The 20,627-nt window shown below is 44.0% G+C and overlaps 1 protein-coding gene across 2 annotated transcripts in view; it reads left to right on the top strand.

Annotated features, from left to right (window-relative positions):
- Positions 1–20,627, top strand: part of KCNMB2 (potassium calcium-activated channel subfamily M regulatory beta subunit 2) — a 197,204-nt gene that overhangs the window by 95,377 nt on the left and 81,200 nt on the right. The gene's annotated exons all lie outside the window — the stretch shown is intronic.

Below are 20,627 nucleotides of genomic sequence, written 5' to 3'. Positions count from 1 at the left end.
AGACTGATGTGGTTTAGAATAAAATCAAGAACCGTGATTTACTGAGCCGCGGATTCTGAAAAACAAATATTTGCATAATACTTTATCTTAAAAGGCGCATATTTTTTGCTGTGCTACTTACCATTCACCCTTAGTCAGCATTTTAATACATTTAGATTTGTTGTTTCAGTGTTACACATTGCTGTAAATGTTTTCTTATTTATGTTAATACAGAATGCATGCCAGGCACACTCTTGAGAGGGTTGGAAGCAGTTCCTGAAATAATTTATCATAACTAAACAAAAGAACCAACAATTGTGGATTGCACAGAAAGGAAGGTTGGTGCACAGCATTAGATAATGTGATGGCTCCAGAATGCAACTATCTAAATAGGACTGTGAGATTTTAATCTCCAAACTAAAGAACAGAGAAAAGCGTCTGAATACTACTCTCAGTTAGGTAGATGATTCCTATTGTCAGAAGTTATCTCAGATATGTTGGTAGGGTACCTCTGCCTCTATGTTAATGCTTGATATTTCCCAATCTCTTTATGTATCAATTTCCTTTCATCGTTCTGGGGTTCTGCTTGCCCCTTTTTAATTTCCCTAGGACTCATGAACATTCTCCTTCACTCTGAGGCTTCCACCTGCCCCAAGAGAAACCGTGTTGGCTCACAAAGCCTCACTACTTCAGCCCTTGCATGACTTTCCCTGACCATTCTTTTCCCTAAAGCCTTCAGCTTCCCACATTTCTCCTTGTCAGGTCCTTTGCTTCAAGCCACTTCCTTCTCAACCTCCCTGTCTCTCTCTCCATGTCAAATATCTGCTACTTTCTAACCCCGATCTAGTGGTCTTCTGTGATACCCCCACAAGCCCCTGATGGACATCTTCATTTGTCAGGTCTCTGAATTCTGATCTCATTTCCAAAGGCCCCAGCTTGTAGATTCCCAGCTCTCTGCTTACCTTTCTGATTAGTGAATTATCTGTCTTGCATCATTCTGTCATTCCCACACCTTTTCCTGACCATCTGCAATTCCCATGTGTATGACTTTTCTTGATCTTTCCCAGTCTGTCTGATCCTTGTCCAGGCACCTGAAATTATATGTATATACCCTTCCCCCACTGCACCTAGTGTCCCTTCTCTGTGCTGTTTGGTACATTCCTGCTAGAATCCTCACTGCTGTAATCCCAGCACCTTCCTCTGGGGTCTTCAATGCTCAAGGCTTTATTGCCCTTAACCAGTATATACACTGGTTCAGTAAAATTGGTTTGAATAGACAGCCATCACCATCAATGTACTAACAATTCAGAGTCTCTTCTTCTAATTACAGCACATAACAGCTATGTATGATAATAACACAAAAGCTGTTCTCTGTCAGCAGCTGACATGTTTCCATCTACTAGAACTTTCTCAAGACTGCACATTGTAAATGTACTGTGCCAGGAAAATGTTAGAAAAGAGGTGTGATTGTAAGTTAGAGCCCATTGTACAAACCAGTATATTATCAAAATTCTGTGAGATTATACTTTTAGGAGACAGGAAAACCAGTTGAATAAATTGAGTAATTTGAAGCCATAGTCCAAAGATTGCACTGAATGCCTTTAAAAATTATTTTTTACAATGCAGTTCTTTTTATGAAAGCACATTCTAATCCAGCAGATGCCTGTTGAAAGTTAAAAGTGTCCCTCACAGTGACACCGAATTTAATATTGAAAATCCCTCCTAAAGCAAGACTAAATGCAGATAAATGATAGTTAAGTTGATTTGAAGAAAAGAAGAAAGGTACGCTCAGATGAAGTTTAGAAATAAGAAAGGGGAAGGAACGTACCCTGATGTAATCTGTATTTAAAATGAAATTGTTTTGCAGTTAGGGAATGAAATACTACAAACCAGTGTGGCTGCATCTGGTAATGTCTTACATACATGTCATAGACTCTAAACAGAACTAGACAACTAGCATTGTCAATACATTAATGGTCATTTCTTCTAAATGTAAATGTAAATGTGCTGGACTTGTAAAGCGCACAGCTGCCCGTAAGCGTCCCGGCGCTTGCTTAGGGAACCCGTCCTGGTATTCCCCTGTGAGAAACCACAGCAGGGTGTCCACAAGGTGAAAGCCAGGCATCCCGCCACGAGGGGCCGTAGTGGAGATTAAGCAAGCTATTGCCCAGAGTCGCAGAGTGTGACCCCGGGAGTTGAGTAGGCACCAGAGCGAGAATTGTCGAGTCGTGGAATTTTGAGCCCGAGACCCGCCGAGGCGGGGAATCGAACCCTGGTCCACGGTCGATCTCAGCTTCCGGGTCTGCTGCCTCTAACCACTGAGCCACGCTTCTCCACAATGCATCTTCAACTGGATTGCTTCAACAAGCCTAGTACTTAAATCACTGGACATTGATGGCTAATATATGCTGTCCACAGAAGTTATAAGATTGTTCACATCAGTCTTTACCCTCTTGGGTTGCAATGATCTAAGGTCACTCATGAGTAGCAGAGTGATTTGAGCTAAACACCAGACTCATTTGGTTGTATAACTGTTAGAGTAGGGAAGTATTTCTGGTGTGTCACTGGGTATCCCAGCTAGTCAGTATTGGTTTCGAACTGTGAACTGGCCCTGCTTTCAGTACTGGGTGACTGGTGTCTCTGTTCTGACTCTCTTTCAATGTTTCTCATGACATTTGAGTCCCACCTTAGGGTATGTGTAGTAAATTCACTTTGTTTGCTTGATCCCCCTGAATGTTTTGGCTTCTTGTGGGTTCTAGTTTTGCTGGATTAGGGGCTGTTGACATTGCAGCACTGCTGCTCAGTACTGCAGTGTGTATGATCTGACGCAAAAATAGCATTGGTAAACAATCGTTCCACCCAGTTGATCTCTGTGCCTTTCGTGTAAGGCCATAGTAGATGGTGCAGAACTCACTATAACTGCATTTGAGTTGAATGGCCTATGTAGTCTGCAGCATGCATTTACACCACTCGCATACATGACAAAAATATATGGCTTCTAAGAGCACCACTTTGCTCTGGCTGGGCTTCAGTTTAAACGATTCAGAAAAGGGGGTGGTGATGAACAAAGTGTCTGAATTGAGCAGACCACTCTTACCCAGTCCAAAGATCAGGGCTTGATCCATCACCGTTATTTATCTCACTGCCCCATCCCAGATCAGAACCTGGCTATATGCAAATCAGTCTGTCCCTGGCCCAGTGCATCATGGGAACAGGGCAGACTAAACTACCAAGCCAATTCTTCACCAGAAAGGAGACAAGCTACCGGGGACCGGTTTCTGGCATTTCAGCCGTCTTCGGCCCGGCTTGCTTGAATCCTGATGGAGCAGTGAGAAAGGGACTCATGTCTGAGTAAACCCTGCCACACCTATAGTGGCCAAAAACGATTCAGAAAAGGGGGTGGTGATGAACAAAGTGTCTGAATTGAGCAGACCACTCTTACCCAGTCCAAAGATCAGGGCTTGATCCATCACCGTTATTTATCTCACTGCCCCATCCCAGATCAGAACCTGGCTATATGCAAATCAGTCTGTCCCTGGCCCAGTGCATCATGGGAACAGGGCAGACTAAACTACCAAGCCAATTCTTCACCAGAAAGGAGACAAGCTACCGGGGACCGGTTTCTGGCATTTCAGCCGTCTTCGGCCCGGCTTGCTTGAATCCTGATGGAGCAGTGAGAAAGGGACTCATGTCTGAGTAAACCCTGCCACACCTATAGTGGCCAAAAACGATTCAGAAAAGGGGGTGGTGATGAACAAAGTGTCTGAATTGAGCAGACCACTCTTACCCAGTCCAAAGATCAGGGCTTGATCCATCACCGTTATTTATCTCACTGCCCCATCCCAGATCAGAACCTGGCTATATGCAAATCAGTCTGTCCCTGGCCCAGTGCATCATGGGAACAGGGCAGACTAAACTACCAAGCCAATTCTTCACCAGAAAGGAGACAAGCTACCGGGGACCGGTTTCTGGCATTTCAGCCGTCTTCGGCCCGGCTTGCTTGAATCCTGATGGAGCAGTGAGAAAGGGACTCATGTCTGAGTAAACCCTGCCACACCTATAGTGGCCAAAAACGATTCAGAAAAGGGGGTGGTGATGAACAAAGTGTCTGAATTGAGCAGACCACTCTTACCCAGTCCAAAGATCAGGGCTTGATCCATCACCGTTATTTATCTCACTGCCCCATCCCAGATCAGAACCTGGCTATATGCAAATCAGTCTGTCCCTGGCCCAGTGCATCATGGGAACAGGGCAGACTAAACTACCAAGCCAATTCTTCACCAGAAAGGAGACAAGCTACCGGGGACCGGTTTCTGGCATTTCAGCCGTCTTCGGCCCGGCTTGCTTGAATCCTGATGGAGCAGTGAGAAAGGGACTCATGTCTGAGTAAACCCTGCCACACCTATAGTGGCCAAAAACGATTCAGAAAAGGGGGTGGTGATGAACAAAGTGTCTGAATTGAGCAGACCACTCTTACCCAGTCCAAAGATCAGGGCTTGATCCATCACCGTTATTTATCTCACTGCCCCATCCCAGATCAGAACCTGGCTATATGCAAATCAGTCTGTCCCTGGCCCAGTGCATCATGGGAACAGGGCAGACTAAACTACCAAGCCAATTCTACACCAGAAAGGAGACAAGCTACCGGGGACCGGTTTCTGGCATTTCAGCCGTCTTCGGCCCGGCTTGCTTGAATCCTGATGGAGCAGTGAGAAAGGGACTCATGTCTGAGTAAACCCTGCCACACCTATAGTGGCCAAAAACGATTCAGAAAAGGGGGTGGTGATGAACAAAGTATCTGAATTGAGCAGACCACTCTTACCCAGTCCAAAGATCAGGGCTTGATCCATCACCGTTATTTATCTCACTGCCCCATCCCAGATCAGAACCTGGCTATATGCAAATCAGTCTGTCCCTGGCCCAGTGCATCATGGGAACAGGGCAGACTAAACTACCAAGCCAATTCTTCACCAGAAAGGAGACAAGCTACCGGGGACCGGTTTCTGGCATTTCAGCCGTCTTCGGCCCGGCTTGCTTGAATCCTGATGGAGCAGTGAGAAAGGGACTCATGTCTGAGTAAACCCTGCCACACCTATAGTGGCCAAAAACGATTCAGAAAAGGGGGTGGTGATGAACAAAGTGTCTGAATTGAGCAGACCACTCTTACCCAGTCCAAAGATCAGGGCTTGATCCATCACCGTTATTTATCTCACTGCCCCATCCCAGATCAGAACCTGTCTATATGCAAATCAGTCTGTCCCTGGCCCAGTGCATCATGGGAACAGGGCAGACTAAACTACCAAGCCAATTCTTCACCAGAAAGGAGACAAGCTACCGGGGACCGGTTTCTGGCATTTCAGCCGTCTTCGGCCCGGCTTGCTTGAATCCTGATGGAGCAGTGAGAAAGGGACTCATGTCTGAGTAAACCCTGCCACACCTATAGTGGCCAAAAACGATTCAGAAAAGGGGGTGGTGATGAACAAAGTGTCTGAATTGAGCAGACCACTCTTACCCAGTCCAAAGATCAGGGCTTGATCCATCACCGTTATTTATCTCACTGCCCCATCCCAGATCAGAACCTGGCTATATGCAAATCAGTCTGTCCCTGGCCCAGTGCATCATGGGAACAGGGCAGACTAAACTACCAAGCCAATTCTTCACCAGAAAGGAGACAAGCTACCGGGGACCGGTTTCTGGCATTTCAGCCGTCTTCGGCCCGGCTTGCTTGAATCCTGATGGAGCAGTGAGAAAGGGACTCATGTCTGAGTAAACCCTGCACACCTATAGTGGCCAAAAACGATTCAGAAAAGGGGGTGGTGATGAACAAAGTGTCTGAATTGAGCAGACCACTCTTACCCAGTCCAAAGATCAGGGCTTGATCCATCACCGTTATTTATCTCACTGCCCCATCCCAGATCAGAACCTGGCTATATGCAAATCAGTCTGTCCCTGGCCCAGTGCATCATGGGAACAGGGCAGACTAAACTACTAAGCCAATTCTTCACCAGAAAGGAGACAAGCTACCGGGGACCGGTTTCTGGCATTTCAGCCGTCTTCGGCCCGGCTTGCTTGAATCCTGATGGAGCAGTGAGAAAGGGACTCATGCCTGAGTAAACCCTGCCACACCTATAGTGGCCAAAAACGATTCAGAAAAGGGGGTGGTGATGAACAAAGTGAGAGCTTTCTGCTTAATTCAGAGACTCTGTCCCTCACCACCCCTTTTTGTAAATATTTTTGTCCACCCTAAGCGTGGAAGGGTATTCTCAGATGTGAGACCCTTGCTCATTGCACCATCAGGATTCAAGCAAACTGGGCCAAAGACGGCTGTAATGCCAGAAACCGGTCCCCGGGAGCTTGTTTCCTTCCCAGTGTAAGAATTGGCTTCTGTGGTTTGGTTTGTCCTGTTCCCATCATGCACTGGGACAGGAACAGACTAATTTGCATACAGCCAGGTTCTGAAACTGGGATGGTGCAGTGAGCTAAAAAACGGTGTTGGATCTAGCCCTGATCTTTTGACTGGGTGAGAGCTTTCTGCTTAATTCAGAGACTCTGTCCCTCACCACCCCTTTTTGTAAATATTTTTGTCCACCCTAAGCGTGGAAGGGTATTCTCAGATGTGAGACCCTTGCTCATTGCACCATCAGGATTCAAGCAAACTGGGCCGAAGACGGCTGTAATGCCAGAAACCGGTCCCCGGGAGCTTGTTTCCTTCCCAGTGTAAGAATTGGCTTCTGTGGTTTGGTTTGTCCTGTTCCCATCATGCACTGGGACAGGAACAGACTAATTTGCATACAGCCAGGTTCTGAAACTGGGATGGTGCAGTGAGCTAAAAAACGGTGTTGGATCTAGCCCTGATCTTTTGACTGGGTGAGAGCTTTCTGCTTAATTCAGAGACTCTGTCCCTCACCACCCCTTTTTGTAAATATTTTTGTCCACCCTAAGCGTGGAAGGGTATTCTCAGATGTGAGACCCTTGCTCATTGCACCATCAGGATTCAAGCAAACTGGGCCGAAGACGGCTGTAATGCCAGAAACCGGTCCCCGGGAGCTTGTTTCCTTCCCAGTGTAAGAATTGGCTTCTGTGGTTTGGTTTGTCCTGTTCCCATCATGCACTGGGACAGGAACAGACTAATTTGCATACAGCCAGGTTCTGAAACTGGGATGGTGCAGTGAGCTAAAAAACGGTGTTGGATCTAGCCCTGATCTTTTGACTGGGTGAGAGCTTTCTGCTTAATTCAGAGACTCTGTCCCTCACCACCCCTTTTTGTAAATATTTTTGTCCACCCTAAGCGTGGAAGGGTATTCTCAGATGTGAGACCCTTGCTCATTGCACCATCAGGATTCAAGCAAACTGGGCCGAAGACGGCTGTAATGCCAGAAACCGGTCCCCGGGAGCTTGTTTCCTTCCCAGTGTAAGAATTGGCTTCTGTGGTTTGGTTTGTCCTGTTCCCATCATGCACTGGGACAGGAACAGACTAATTTGCATACAGCCAGGTTCTGAAACTGGGATGGTGCAGTGAGCTAAAAAACGGTGTTGGATCTAGCCCTGATCTTTTGACTGGGTGAGAGCTTTCTGCTTAATTCAGAGACTCTGTCCCTCACCACCCCTTTTTGTAAATATTTTTGTCCACCCTAAGCGTGGAAGGGTATTCTCAGATGTGAGACCCTTGCTCATTGCACCATCAGGATTCAAGCAAACTGGGCCGAAGACGGCTGTAATGCCAGAAACCGGTCCCCGGGAGCTTGTTTCCTTCCCAGTGTAAGAATAGGCTTCTGTGGTTTGGTTTGTCCTGTTCCAATCATGCACTGGGACAGGAACAGACTAATTTGCATACAGCCAGGTTCTGAAACTGGGATGGTGCAGTGAGCTAAAAAACGGTGTTAGATCTAGCCCTGATCTCTTGACAGGGTGAGAGTATTCTGTTTAATTCAGAGACTCTGTCCCTCACCACCCCCTGTTGTAAATATAGGGCTTCAGTTTAAAGGCACAGCAGTAACACGTGACAAAAAATGTCCCTTTGCCATGTAAGGCAACCTATTTTCATATTTTAATAAGTCACTACTAAAGTGTGCCATATAAGTCCACACAACAAAATGCATACTGTATTAAAAAAGCACACAAAAGTAACTAAAGGCCTTAATGCTATTTCCTCTGTGTAGGTTTACCTTTGTTTTCCATACACGAGACAGGCCTGGTTGTGATTAAAATATTTATTTATAGTAAAGTATTTATTTACCAGTTTTCCTTGGGAAAATGCTGGAGAAATACTTCCAAGTTTAATTTTCAAAGTCTGATTTAATAATGAGTTATGCTTTTGCTGATGTTAGTGGAAACGTGCATTCGCACAAATGTACACTAGGCACCCTAAGCCAGAATTGGCTTCAAGTCAGTTCTACCACTCCAGACCTCCAGAGCTGGAATATGCATCTCTGGCGTTCCCAGTTAATGACTTTAGTTTATAGTTAATAGCCTGCATCTGTGCCCAGGGACAACAATGTGGTATTAACTACTGTCCACTCAGAACCGTATTACCCATCCGAGTAAGGTGCAGGAGAGCTGCCTATAAAAAGACAACCTCAATGCTTCTTCTTTTGACCCACAGATCCCAACTGGAGCAGAAAGGATCTGCTTCCATTTATTCCAGGAACCCTCCTAGGCCCTTTGGCTCCAACCCCAGCAGGAAGGAGAACCAGTTCTGACCATGAGACAAATTGACAGGATGGAAGAGAGCTCGAGAGAGGGTTGCCTGGTGTCTGCCATCCTAAAACCAGGGCTTTTCTGTAACTGTACAGAATTGCAAAAAGGAAGTGCTGTATAAGGTGGTGGACAAAGGGCAAGAAAGTAGCCAGAATTGAGTAAGGAAACATCTCCAATCACTGGCTTGTGGATAAGATAAGACTGGCACCTCACCACCACCTGCCTTGAATATTCCTGTGCCTATCAGGAGTCCATCTGAAGAATGCTGTGCTGGAAGAAAGACGGCCTCTGACTCTTAACCCCTTCCATGTGGCCGCGATTCTGCGCCTGTGCGGCAGAATCGCGAGTGGGCGGGTTTATGACGGCCCCCAACCGTCATCAGCACACGAGCACCGTAGTGCATGATGGCTGGGGGCCGTCATCAGCATGGAAGGGGTTAACGTCAGAAGAGAACTCAAGGATACCTGACTTCTGCTGAGACCCATGAACTGCAACTGTTTTCCAAGGCCAAAGTGATGGGCCTTCTGTTTTCCCACTCCAGGTACACAAAAAAGTAGAAGGGCTTTTGAATGCAAGAGTGCCCAGTTGACCACAGAAATCTTAAACATCTGATAACTATTTTATAGACATCTGGTGCCTTGAAGCTTGGCCTGGGGGCCGGAGGGCTATAGGACTGACCAGAAAGAGCTTTCTCAGCAGTTGGAGAAAAGTGGGACAGTCATTTTTTTCAACTCCAGAGGATTAGAACAATGTGCTGAGACTTGACCAGTAAGGTCGCGCTGAAGGCGGGCCAGAAGACGAGGTTTGTCCCAATTGACGCTTTTAGCTGGTCTGAAATTGGGCTCAACAGGAGCTCAGCCAAAAAGTCTAACAAAGTGACCTAGTTTGCTGCGAAATTTCCCTATGTCCCACTCTGAGCTTTTGGCACCAAAACCAATGGCTTCAGTGGGTGATTAGTCTGAAATCACTTGGAGGTCCTGGTTAACAATGTACTGTTGTTTTTCAATGGTGCTTTGCATTTTTTAAGGCCATTTTTACTTTCATAACTTCAAAAATTCAGATCTATGGATCCCCTTATCCACTATTACTGATCGAGGTGTCTATTGTTCATTTAATTTGTTCTTATTTTTTTTAAATTATTGGCAAAAATATTGTTACTTCTGCTCGAACTTAATAGGAACGTCTCTAGGATTTGCTTGGGGCTAGGCAGAGAGTCTCTAAGAACTGCGTTTAGGCTTTACTAAGTTGTGTCTAATTAGTTGGGAGGGGTCACCACCTCCCAAATTAAGAATGCTTGAGTGTTTGTTAGAATGGATATATAGTAGGTGAGAATGTGAGTCTGATCTTCCCCCTCTTATTGGATTGCAAAGTGGCAGAGGTTTGGGACAATGTCAATGCCACCCTCAAAAGTGCCACAAGATTTCTTTCTAAGCTTTGTTAAAAAAGGTAAACCAAATAAAAATTAAGACCTGGCGTCTGAACCGAAAGAGCAAAATGGCAAATCTGCACTCAAGGAGACTTTGGGATAAGGGTAACTTAATCGGCAATATAATCTACACTATATATTTATTTCCCTAGCGATAATGAAAAGAATACAAGGCCTAAAGTAAGAAATGCAATTCAACTGCACCTAGAGATTAAATATTGCCTTGGGGTACTTAACTGTTTCCACAAATATGCCACTCTTATTAGTGGATGTTTGAGACCCTTTTAGCTTTTAGGTCTAGTTGGATGAACGAGTTGCATAAAGCAAATTTAAATGTTCACCTACTTTTCTTTCAACGAGTTACAATGTGCCACGGCTACGCACAATCCTAGGAACTTAAGGCACCTCTTGGGCAGTTTATTTGTGTATTTATCTATTTCTGGACATAATTATTCAATTATATATTTATTTATTTAATTCCATTCGGACAGCCACATATGAAATATTAAAGGTAGTGGAAATAGTTGAGTAAAGGGATTTAAGCTACATGTGAGTTAGTGTAGTTAATCAAACTTAATGGTTCTGAGTAACATTGCAAAAGGTTGTATTGATGTTCATACTAGAGAACCATTTGTGAGTGGTCATAGTTGGCAACCGCTAAGAATCAGGGGATTGAGAAGATTTGCATGTCTCCTCTATGTTATAAAACACTGTCTTAGCTAAAGTCCCATCACTATGTCATAAAACAGTTCATATTTCTAAAATCAATGTTCAAGCCATAGCAGTTTGCCTAAAAAGGCTGTGAGGAGTGCAAGACTATTGATGAAGTGTAAGCAAACAACATACTGGGGCCTCATTCCCAAAGGCAAACTTGCACATTTCTGTAAGTTTATTCTTTTGTAGTATTCGCAAAATTCCAATTTAATAGTAAGTTTATGAGTGTGGAGACTCCTCAGTAGGGCTGGAGAACTACACATTTAAAAAGCTTGTACAGGCCTATCCTTTTAAGTGCAGGTTTTTATGCGCAGACTGCGGAGTATCTGCACTCGTTAACTTACTATAAAATTCAGGGACATATTACCAAGCAATAGTGATAATTATCGCTATTGCTTGGTTAGAGACAAAAATTTACCGCTGAGCTGCGGCGATTTTTACCGCAAATAAACCTTGGTATTACCAAGGTTTATGGCAAATGCGATAAAAATCGCCGCAAAGCATGAATATCGCTGAAAAGTCCGCGATATTCATGCATTACCGAGCTAATGCTCTTAGCCATGTTATCCACCTCCCATTGGATAACATGGCTAAGAACTGCTCAGGGCAGGTGTTAGCTTTTGGAGATATTCGCGCTAAGCGCGAATATCTCCAAAAGTTGGTAATAGGAGATAGCGATGTTAGCGACTGTTTCCAGTCGCTAACATCTTGGCACGCCCACTTTGCATGTCATTAGTGATAAATATCACTGAAATGCAAAGTGGGGCCCAAGATGGTCTCTATCTCCTACTAGCTGTCGCTAACTGGTGTTAGCGACAGCTAGGTAATAGGGAGATAATATTATCTCCGCTTTCTTGGCTTTTAAAGCCAAAAAAGCGGAGATAAACCCCCTTGATAATATGCCCCTCAGTTTTGAGAATACTGAAAAAGTGTAAACTTACTCAAATGTGTAAAGTTACCTTTGTGAATCCGGCCCTGTGTGTAATGTAAAGTACTCCGTTTAGTATGAGTGAGTCGATAAATGTGATCTGCAATCTACAAAAAATCTGCAATAAAAGACGGAGAAAGTAAACCCTGGCTTCCAGGACTGAAAAAGGTGGGTCTGTACCCAAACTTTAACTGAGCCGTAAACAAGCCTATGGCTGTATGGGGAAATCAAATGATCTCATTTTTTGTGCTGTATCGCACCTTCAGAGGAGGGCTGGACTGGGAGCCTAAACACACCCAGGCAATGTCGTCGGATCGACCCCCACCGGGTGGGGGGGGGGGGGCATTGTGCAAGCATGAGGCATTGCTGCTTAACAAAACCAGCATCCAGCAATGTTGCTTTTTTTTACATTTGCAGCAAAACCGCTGCAAAACCGGCCCCTAGTAACAAAACCGCCGCCCGCTGCTACAAAACTGGTCCCCACCATTCTAGCCTCCCAGGCAAACGCCCGATGCCCGCTACGGCCAGTCCAGACCTGCTTCAGAGTCGTTACATATGCCACAACCGTCATTTACTTGTGGACGGGGAATTCACTCAGTTTTTTTCTCTTCATAAAGTATAAAGAATTTACCTGTACATAAAAGAAAAAAAATCCCAATGTAAGAAACCTCTCGGTTACAATTTCCCGAAGAATGAAACTGATTATTTACACATGCAAACGATATGTTGCAGTTGCACAATGTACACAGTTTCTCGTAACTGTTATGTAATGGACATTTCTAGGGGCTTCACTAGGAAAAATAAGGATTGCCAGAAAAGATGACAAGGTCATGTGATTGTTATTTCTTGTGCAGACTCACAAAGCAATAGGCTTGAGGGGAATTCACACAACTTTTAAAAAAATGCACTTACTTGGCTTACACTTTCAGAGACCTTTCTGGATTGTCCAAAAAGTCAGGTAGGATAGAAGAGAAACATACAAGAGCAGTAAAGTAATACATGTAGAGTGAAGCATGCCTGTAAAGTCTACAAAATTCAACCACTTCAAGGCTTAAAAGATTCATATAGTGGAACCACTGGTTCAGGCAGGAGTACACTCTGAAGATATCCAGGCTCTTAGGGCATGATTCACAAAGAGACTCCACACTCGTGGCAGTGGCCCCGAATTCTTGGGGGAGTCTCGGCACTCAGGGCGGAATCAGAGAAAGTTCTCATTGCGAGATCCTCCCCTAGTGCCGAGACTCCCCCACGACGGCAGAGCCTCCAACATTGGTGCGAGGCTCTTTGTGAATCAGGACATCAGTGTTCTATGCAACATGTTTTTTTAATTAATTTCAAGGCTTCAGACCTGTTGATAAGATGCTTTGGAAATTGATGATACAAACTGGAGAGATAAATAGAAAGTGACTAGAGTGGAAACTCTGGAGAATGGGAAGAACAAGTAGAGAAAACTATAGCAAAACCAAAGCGCTGTGACACGTTGCTCAAGCAGGAGCTAGTGGGGTGAGCCTGCATGGAGAACAAGGAAAGTGGGCATGGCCTTTCTGGGTGGCCAGAGGGCCGACCAAACAGTCATTGTGCACTTTAGAGGATTGTACCCTCCTCCCCTGCTCTTAAGCCCCTCCTCCGCATGCAAGCTGCCGCAGCAGGATGACAAATTAAAATGTTAATAAATTAGTTATTATAATTTTATTTTGTCCCTTCCTTTGCTGTTGCAAAGTAGTGGGGCGATTCTCCTGCGCCTTAGCGGGGAGCTGCCACTGATTCAGCTGTTACAGAAATCGAATTTTTATCTCAACTCAGGATGTAATCAGTAATAACTATTCACAAGATAATTAGCAGTGACTCTCTCTAGATAAGGCTGCTATTTTTAATCTATGTGATTGTAAAGTGTTTGAAGAGGCTGGTTGATTGCACTAACTCATTAATACATTCAAATGATGTTATATTTAGAAACATAATTAAAATGAAATTATAACCGACGGTAGTTCAAAACGAGTCTGAGTTTAATTCTATTGATTTTTTCATAGATAAAACGCATTTTAATACCCTTGTAAATTACAACATACAGTTGGAAAGCTAACAGATAAAATGGTATAAGAGTTTCTTAAATTCTACAATAACAACAAATGAACAACTAGGTTACCAAAATAAATGAATTATTGGTTTCTTTAAACCTTTATATTTCAAAGTTCTCTTCCCACATAATACAGAGAATACACCGTTTGCTTACTTTTATGCGTACATAAAGTTAAAAAAAAAAAACTTTCAAAAATGTAGTGGCAAATTATAGTTATAAGAATTTTGTTGAATACCACAGCGAGGACTAATCTCAGCATCTTTTACATGAAACATCGTCATACAGGTCGAACTCTACTCAAGCACTACCGTTATGATCAACACATATTAAGTGGACATTTGTTAATTAATAATGCATATAAGAAAGTTGCATGTTTTAAAAATAATTTTTTGCACAATTCAAATTGTTGAAAAAGAATTTGCATATATATATATTTTTTAATAGGCCACAAACACAACACAGTGTGGTTTTATACATTTCAACTGTTTATCTCGGTACTGAGGCAAACTAAGGGACATATTTATGAGAGCTACGTGTCATGCTTGCACCATGCAACGTGGTACACGGGTGCCCCAAACTTCTAAGTCAGAATTATTAAAAAACGCAGAGCCACTTTGCATGTCTTAAATATCTGGAGTAACGAAACACAGTGCAAATCGCTGCGTTGCCTTATTTTGCGCCAGGGAAGCATTCTCTGGGGAGAGGATGTGGTCCGCCAGCTAGATTGCTGACTATGGGGCTGGAAACCAGGGTTCAAGCCTCGGGTCGCGTCCACATCCTGTGATTCTGGGCAAACCATTTACATCTCCCCGTGCCCTAATGTGTCCTTGTGTAACATAACCGGTGCTCCTGTAAAGCGCTCCAATGCCTTCGGGTTGAGTTTGCGCTATATAAATCTGCGTTTAAAAAAAAAATCATAATCATAATAATTCCATGGGTGTTGCAGTGGGTGTTCCCAATGTTTTTGACGCTTTCCATGAGTTACAAGACCTTTGAAAATCTGAGAATGCGCATAAAAGATACGCCTCTCCGGGAGAGGCGTAACAAGGAGAAATATCTTTATTTCTCCTTGTTCTGTCCTCTTTCTGTGTGTGCTGCATTCTGCAGAATGATGCAAACAACATTTTGATGAAATAAACTCCTATTGCGGCTGACAGTATTGAATTGTTTTCGCATGTGGCGTGTAACTTATATCACATAGGGAGGTTGATGAGTGTTTCCTTTGCCTTCATACAGCAGGAGGTTTGTAAGGAGCTTTTGTTATATCTTTCTCAGTACTATGTCAAAAGGCTGGTTTAGCTACAGAAGACATAAAGAAGAAGGCATTTCCTAGAAACGGTCCATGGTTTACTGCTTCGCTTCAGAAGACATCCACTTATCCAAATATCAAGAGTGAAGCAGAAAAATTCAAAGCAGTGCATTCATGAAATAGCATTTCCTAGTATTTTGAATTCCAAACTATTGAACTTAGCAGAAAATAAAACTTCCAGCAATAAAATAACACCAAGAGTAAGAAAGCAGAGAATATGGAAATGGAAGAAAAGTGCAGTGCGTTGTATACAGCGAGACGCCACTTTTTAGGAATGTAAAATTAGTACAGGGCAAACCTTGTGGAGACTAATCCAAGTAAAACATGTGTCAAGCATGTAGGAATCACCTCCTTGCTGAATGTGGCTTTATTTGTACTTAATCTCTGGAGTAAATATAAGAAGCAGGTATTTAGCCTCCATGTGTCTCCGCTCGTGAGGCACTGAAGCCAGGTGCGTGTTGGAGATGTCCCTCAATAACCACATTTATATCTGGTGGCTTTTACTGGTCTGCTGCCTTGTCACCTTAAAATGTGGTGCGACCGTTGAAATTATTTGATGGAGTTATTTCTTTGTCTGGACTACCAGACAAGCTCTATTAAATGTAAAGTCCAACTATACACAGGTAATACTTCAGCTAGCCTTCTTCAGGGAACCTCTCAAGTCACTAGTAAAAGAATCTGATATGACTCAACAGGTGAGAGATGAGGTTCTCGTATAGACCTGCAGAGACTCTGAGGATAGCATACACACATCCTCAGGGGCGGCCTTAGGCATGTGCAAGCTGTGCACCTGCACAGGGCCGCCAAACCCCAGGGACCGCTACGCCAATATATAATAATCCTCTGAGGATAGATACATATTTGCGTGGCGGCCCCTGGCAGGGATTTGGTGGCCTCCGGCTCTGTTCCACTTCTAAACACCCTGCCCCCCCTCTTCTGGGCCCTGCCTGGACCCCCTTCTTCCAGGGCCCCCTACCTACGCTCCCTGCCCAGGGCCGCCATGAGCCTGGAGCCACCCCTGACATCCTGGATGGCATGTGAAAAGGTATACACCGCCAAGAGCGGCCTGTGCAGGTAAGAGCGGTGGGGCGGGGTTGGGAGGGCCTCAACAGGTGATGACGGAGGTAAATTAATTAAATAATTCATTTTCCCTTGTCGTGGTCCGTCGAGTTCCCCCTCACTCCACCCCACCGCTCTTACTTGCACGGGCCGTTCCTCTACGCCACATGTCCCACAACTCACACAAACAAAAGTCTTTTCTCTCTCTTCAAAAAGTGAGCTGAGCACAATCAAGTAACCCCTTCAAGGAGGTGCTATCCCACTTCCATGAGTTCAATTGAATAGCAAATCTAGCAATGGTTGGCTCCGTATCATGGCATTTGAGAACATATTGGAATTCCCCTGTTTATAGATGGACCTGGGAAAGGTCCGTTCTTTCATTCACAGTTCACTGACAGAGATATCTGAGGCCTTCCAACATCTCAAAATGATGGTTCAGCTCTCCTGGATTCCCAAAATGTCTAGATTTGCTATACTAGACTGAACATGTTCCCGATGGATGGGCTGTTGGGACTGTTACATTTCACAGGCCACCAAAGGCATCAGGTACTGATTTGACTAACCATGGTACGAGGAAAGGAATATCAATAGGGAGGTAGGCAGATCACAAATTATTTATCCGAGTTCAAATTTTCTGGGCATGTTTAGTAATTACTTTGCTTGGGGTAGGTGTTACTTACTCTTGTAATCTTGACCTACTTTCAAATTCCAGGAGTAGGCCAAGAGTACTCCAACAGTAAGTCAAAGCCCTCTGTCTTGACATGGAATGAAGAACTTGGGAATTGGGTGCTGGAAACTTCTCACTTCTGTAGCTTTATGGTCATAATAACAATCAGTTACTCAAACTATATGTCTTGTTTTTGGTTAAAGTAAAAAATGTACTGGGAAGGAAGAAACATAATTTTCCTCCTACCGGAAGCAATTGGGGAAAGTAGAAAACAAAGCATCAAGTAATCCTGCAATTGGCTTGTTCCCTCATCCACTCCTATTAAAGAAAAATCTCAGGATCATGAATTCTCATTAACCCCGCACAGCAATACATCTAGGTCTATCACAATACTACGTGAGGTTATGCTTTTTCTGCAAGAATCATAAAAGGCAGCATAACTTCCCAATTGGTCTATGTAGTTATCCTATATTCTAAATCCTGTTCCTGATCCTATATACGTGCTCTAGCGATTGCTGCTGGGGCATAATACTGCTGTTCATATGCGTTCTGGAATCTAGAGCCAATCACCTAGCCCAAGTTTGACCAACTTTTGAATGCGGGCCTCAGCTGATGTCCGCTGTTGGCCCAACCGTATCTACCTCCTTCGGACAACAGCAAACATTCAGGAGGCTTTCAAAGGATCCTCCTGGGCAAGCACTGGAGTCCACCTTTTTGACTGCCGGGAGCCATAACCCTGCCCCCCCTCCCCGAACAAGTCATGACTGAAGAGGCAATGTTGGGAAGGGGTTATTGTTCTCTTTACAACGCTGCCTTTCCTTAGTGGAAACCGTGCTTGAGGATCACCCTGAGAGGACATCCTCAATTACAGATCTACTCCACTATAGACTAGGGATGCCTTTGGGATGTGAAGTGGCACCCCAGGGCATGGGCTTTTGCAGGTTCAGGCTTGCCTCCATCCTGCTGCTCCCAAGGGCAGTAGAAAGCAGACTAGGCATGAAGGAAATGTAATTAAAAATAGATATGGTGCATCCCACCCTAGCATTTGGCCATACCCACCAGACCAAAAGGGGAAACACAGTCTTTCTGCCCTTCCTCCACCACCCCAATGGACAGATTAGGGTTATCCCAAGTTTGTCCCTTGGGGTCAGAAAACCCACTAGAAACTAGGGATTTCACAAAATGGTGCAAACAACTCATGGGCTGTCTGACCCTGACTTTGGTCCATACCCCCTCCGAAAAGGGGTAATAGAGTTCTTGCTGCTCTCCAGGGGCAGATACGAGGTTTGCCCGATTAGGGATTATTCCCCTAATCTGCCCATCCATGTGTAGGAAGAACACTAGACACCAGGGATTTTATAGTGGGGCAACAAAATGGGTGGGGCATCCTACAACAGCATTGGTCCACACCCCTACACCAGAACTTGCCCAACAGTCTTTCTGCTCCCCTAGGGATTGATTGGGACAATTCTGTAATGGGAAGGGGGGTTGGGGAGGGGGGGGGGAAAATGGCCACTAAACACCAGCACTTCCCAAAAAGTAAATGAAAAGAAAGTGCATGCCACGTGAGGCCTCATGGCTTCAACAAAGGAAGCGACAAGGCCTCTAATGAAATATGCACGCTCCCAGAGATGTGGCCAATAATGCCCTGAGGGGCTTTCAATTGACAAAACCTGTTCTGCTGCTTCTGGTGGCTCCAGGACTATCGCCAATTATCTAAAAAGTGTGGGGGAGCTTCAGGAGCATCACAGATTCCCCAAAAAGGCCCAAAGAATATTAATAAAGTTACTGAATGCAAGTTTAGTGGGACCCAGAAAGGATGACCAAACCAGGATTTTCTTCAGGTTTTTAGGCATTCACAAGGCTGAATCATGTGTTATACAGCTTGGATTGCAGCACCATCTAGGGGTCAAGTTAATGGCTGCGGTTACAGTGCCCTAAAGGAAGATACAGTGCTCTCTAGTGGCTTAGAATAATGTTATATGTTGTGTGATCAAAATGTTATGTCTTCTAGGGGCTGTTTTTATGATTGCGTTTTCATGACTTGTGAGTATATAAAAAAGCACTCAGACACATGTGAAGTTCGTTTTGAAATTCTTTATTGATAAATTAGTGTTGACAGTGATCACTGGTCAAAGTGCATATGCCTTATTAACATTATTAATTGCATTTACACATGCCTATTACTGATTATTGCATTCACTCCTAAAATGATGATATTTCTGTCATGTGGTTTGTTGATCTTGAACCTTTGACCAGGTCAATAGTCTTACCTGATTTGTTTATGTGACCCTTTAGGGAGTCAGAGGTGATTATGCAGTGTCATCAATGGTATTTCCACCAGTCTTATGTATATTTGTAAAGTACTGCATAGTATTTAGTAGTGTGTGTGTAGTAAATGTGCTTTTACTTTTCTAAAGAAAAAGCACATGCTGACAATTATGTATTGAGTGTGCCAGCAAATGGTGATTACTAGCCCACATCACCCCCCTTGAGTAGGCCTTGGACTGCTATGCCTTGCTACCCTGAGAGAGTCAAGCACTACAATGAAATGATTGGTTCCCAGTGGAGGGCAAAAGTGGACCCATTACTTGTGCAGGCCACATAACTAATGGCCTGTTTCCCGAAGATCTCCAAATGCGACAGAGTGCCCTGTCTGCCAAGCCCTCAGTCCACAAGCATCACTTAGAGACAGACTGTAATACTTCTCTTTTGGCGGACCCCCATTGACTGCATCGATGAAAGGCTTTCTCTTATGTCCTGATGGATAGGGGCCATCGGAAGAAGGGTGGACAGAGTAATGTCCATTTTGTTCTGCTTGTCACCACCAGAAAAAACCTGGCAGTGAGGGACCGATAAAACAATAATGACCAAGACATCTTCGAAGAAAACTTTTAAGGCATTCAGGTGATTAGATTTTTTTTTTTTAAAGAAACTCACTCTTTGGGAGCTTTCTTTTAATACAAAAAAAATTAAACGTTTTGTGGACCGCCAACAAAACCGATGACGAACATCCACCATACATTTTAAACCTTGAAGGGAACAGGTATGAAGGTAGTTCAATTCAAGGTATAGAGATGACTGCTGGGCTAGTGATCATCTCTATATCTGATGGATGGTAGTTCACCAGGGTGGCAAAAGTAATGACCTCTGCCACCATGACATACATAATATCATCTGTTAAATTTAAAATCAAGACTTTACCATTTTTTAATTGGCAGTATCAGCTGAATTATCTATTAGTAATTTGTTCTTATTAATACATTTTAAAAGTTAAGATTATGACCCTGATTTAGATTTCGGCAGACAGGTTACTCCATCCCAACCGTCTGCCGAAATATAAATTCCATAGGTAATAAAAGGATTTATATTTCGCCAGATGGATATCCATCACCGTTGGGACATAGCCCCTTTGCTGCTTCTGTCGACCAACATCCGTTGCGAGTACTACCTTCGTAGTGCTGCGCATGTCCGTTGGCCGACGCTGCCCCCCCACTTACTAGAACGTTACGCACCGGCAGGGAATGTTTGAAGCAGCAAAGGTGTTAGAATGAGCACAAAGAGTCCTAATGAAAGCAAGGAAAATGGACCTCCACCCCACAGTCTTAGTACCAAAAATAACTATTATTGATTAGTAGAGGGCCTCTCAAACCCCTGGAACACACATGATTAATATCTATACCCATGATGTATTGTCTGTGGTTTTGTTTTAGTACAGCAACTCACCTATCTTGAGTTATGATGCACTTCACAAGTATCTAATAAATA

Source organism: Lissotriton vulgaris, chromosome 11, assembly GCF_964263255.1.
Source record: "Lissotriton vulgaris chromosome 11, aLisVul1.2, whole genome shotgun sequence".
NCBI classification, from domain to species: Eukaryota; Metazoa; Chordata; class Amphibia; order Caudata; family Salamandridae; genus Lissotriton; species Lissotriton vulgaris.
Note: the sequence above shows the minus strand (reverse complement) of the source record. Positions and strands in the feature narration are given on the sequence as shown.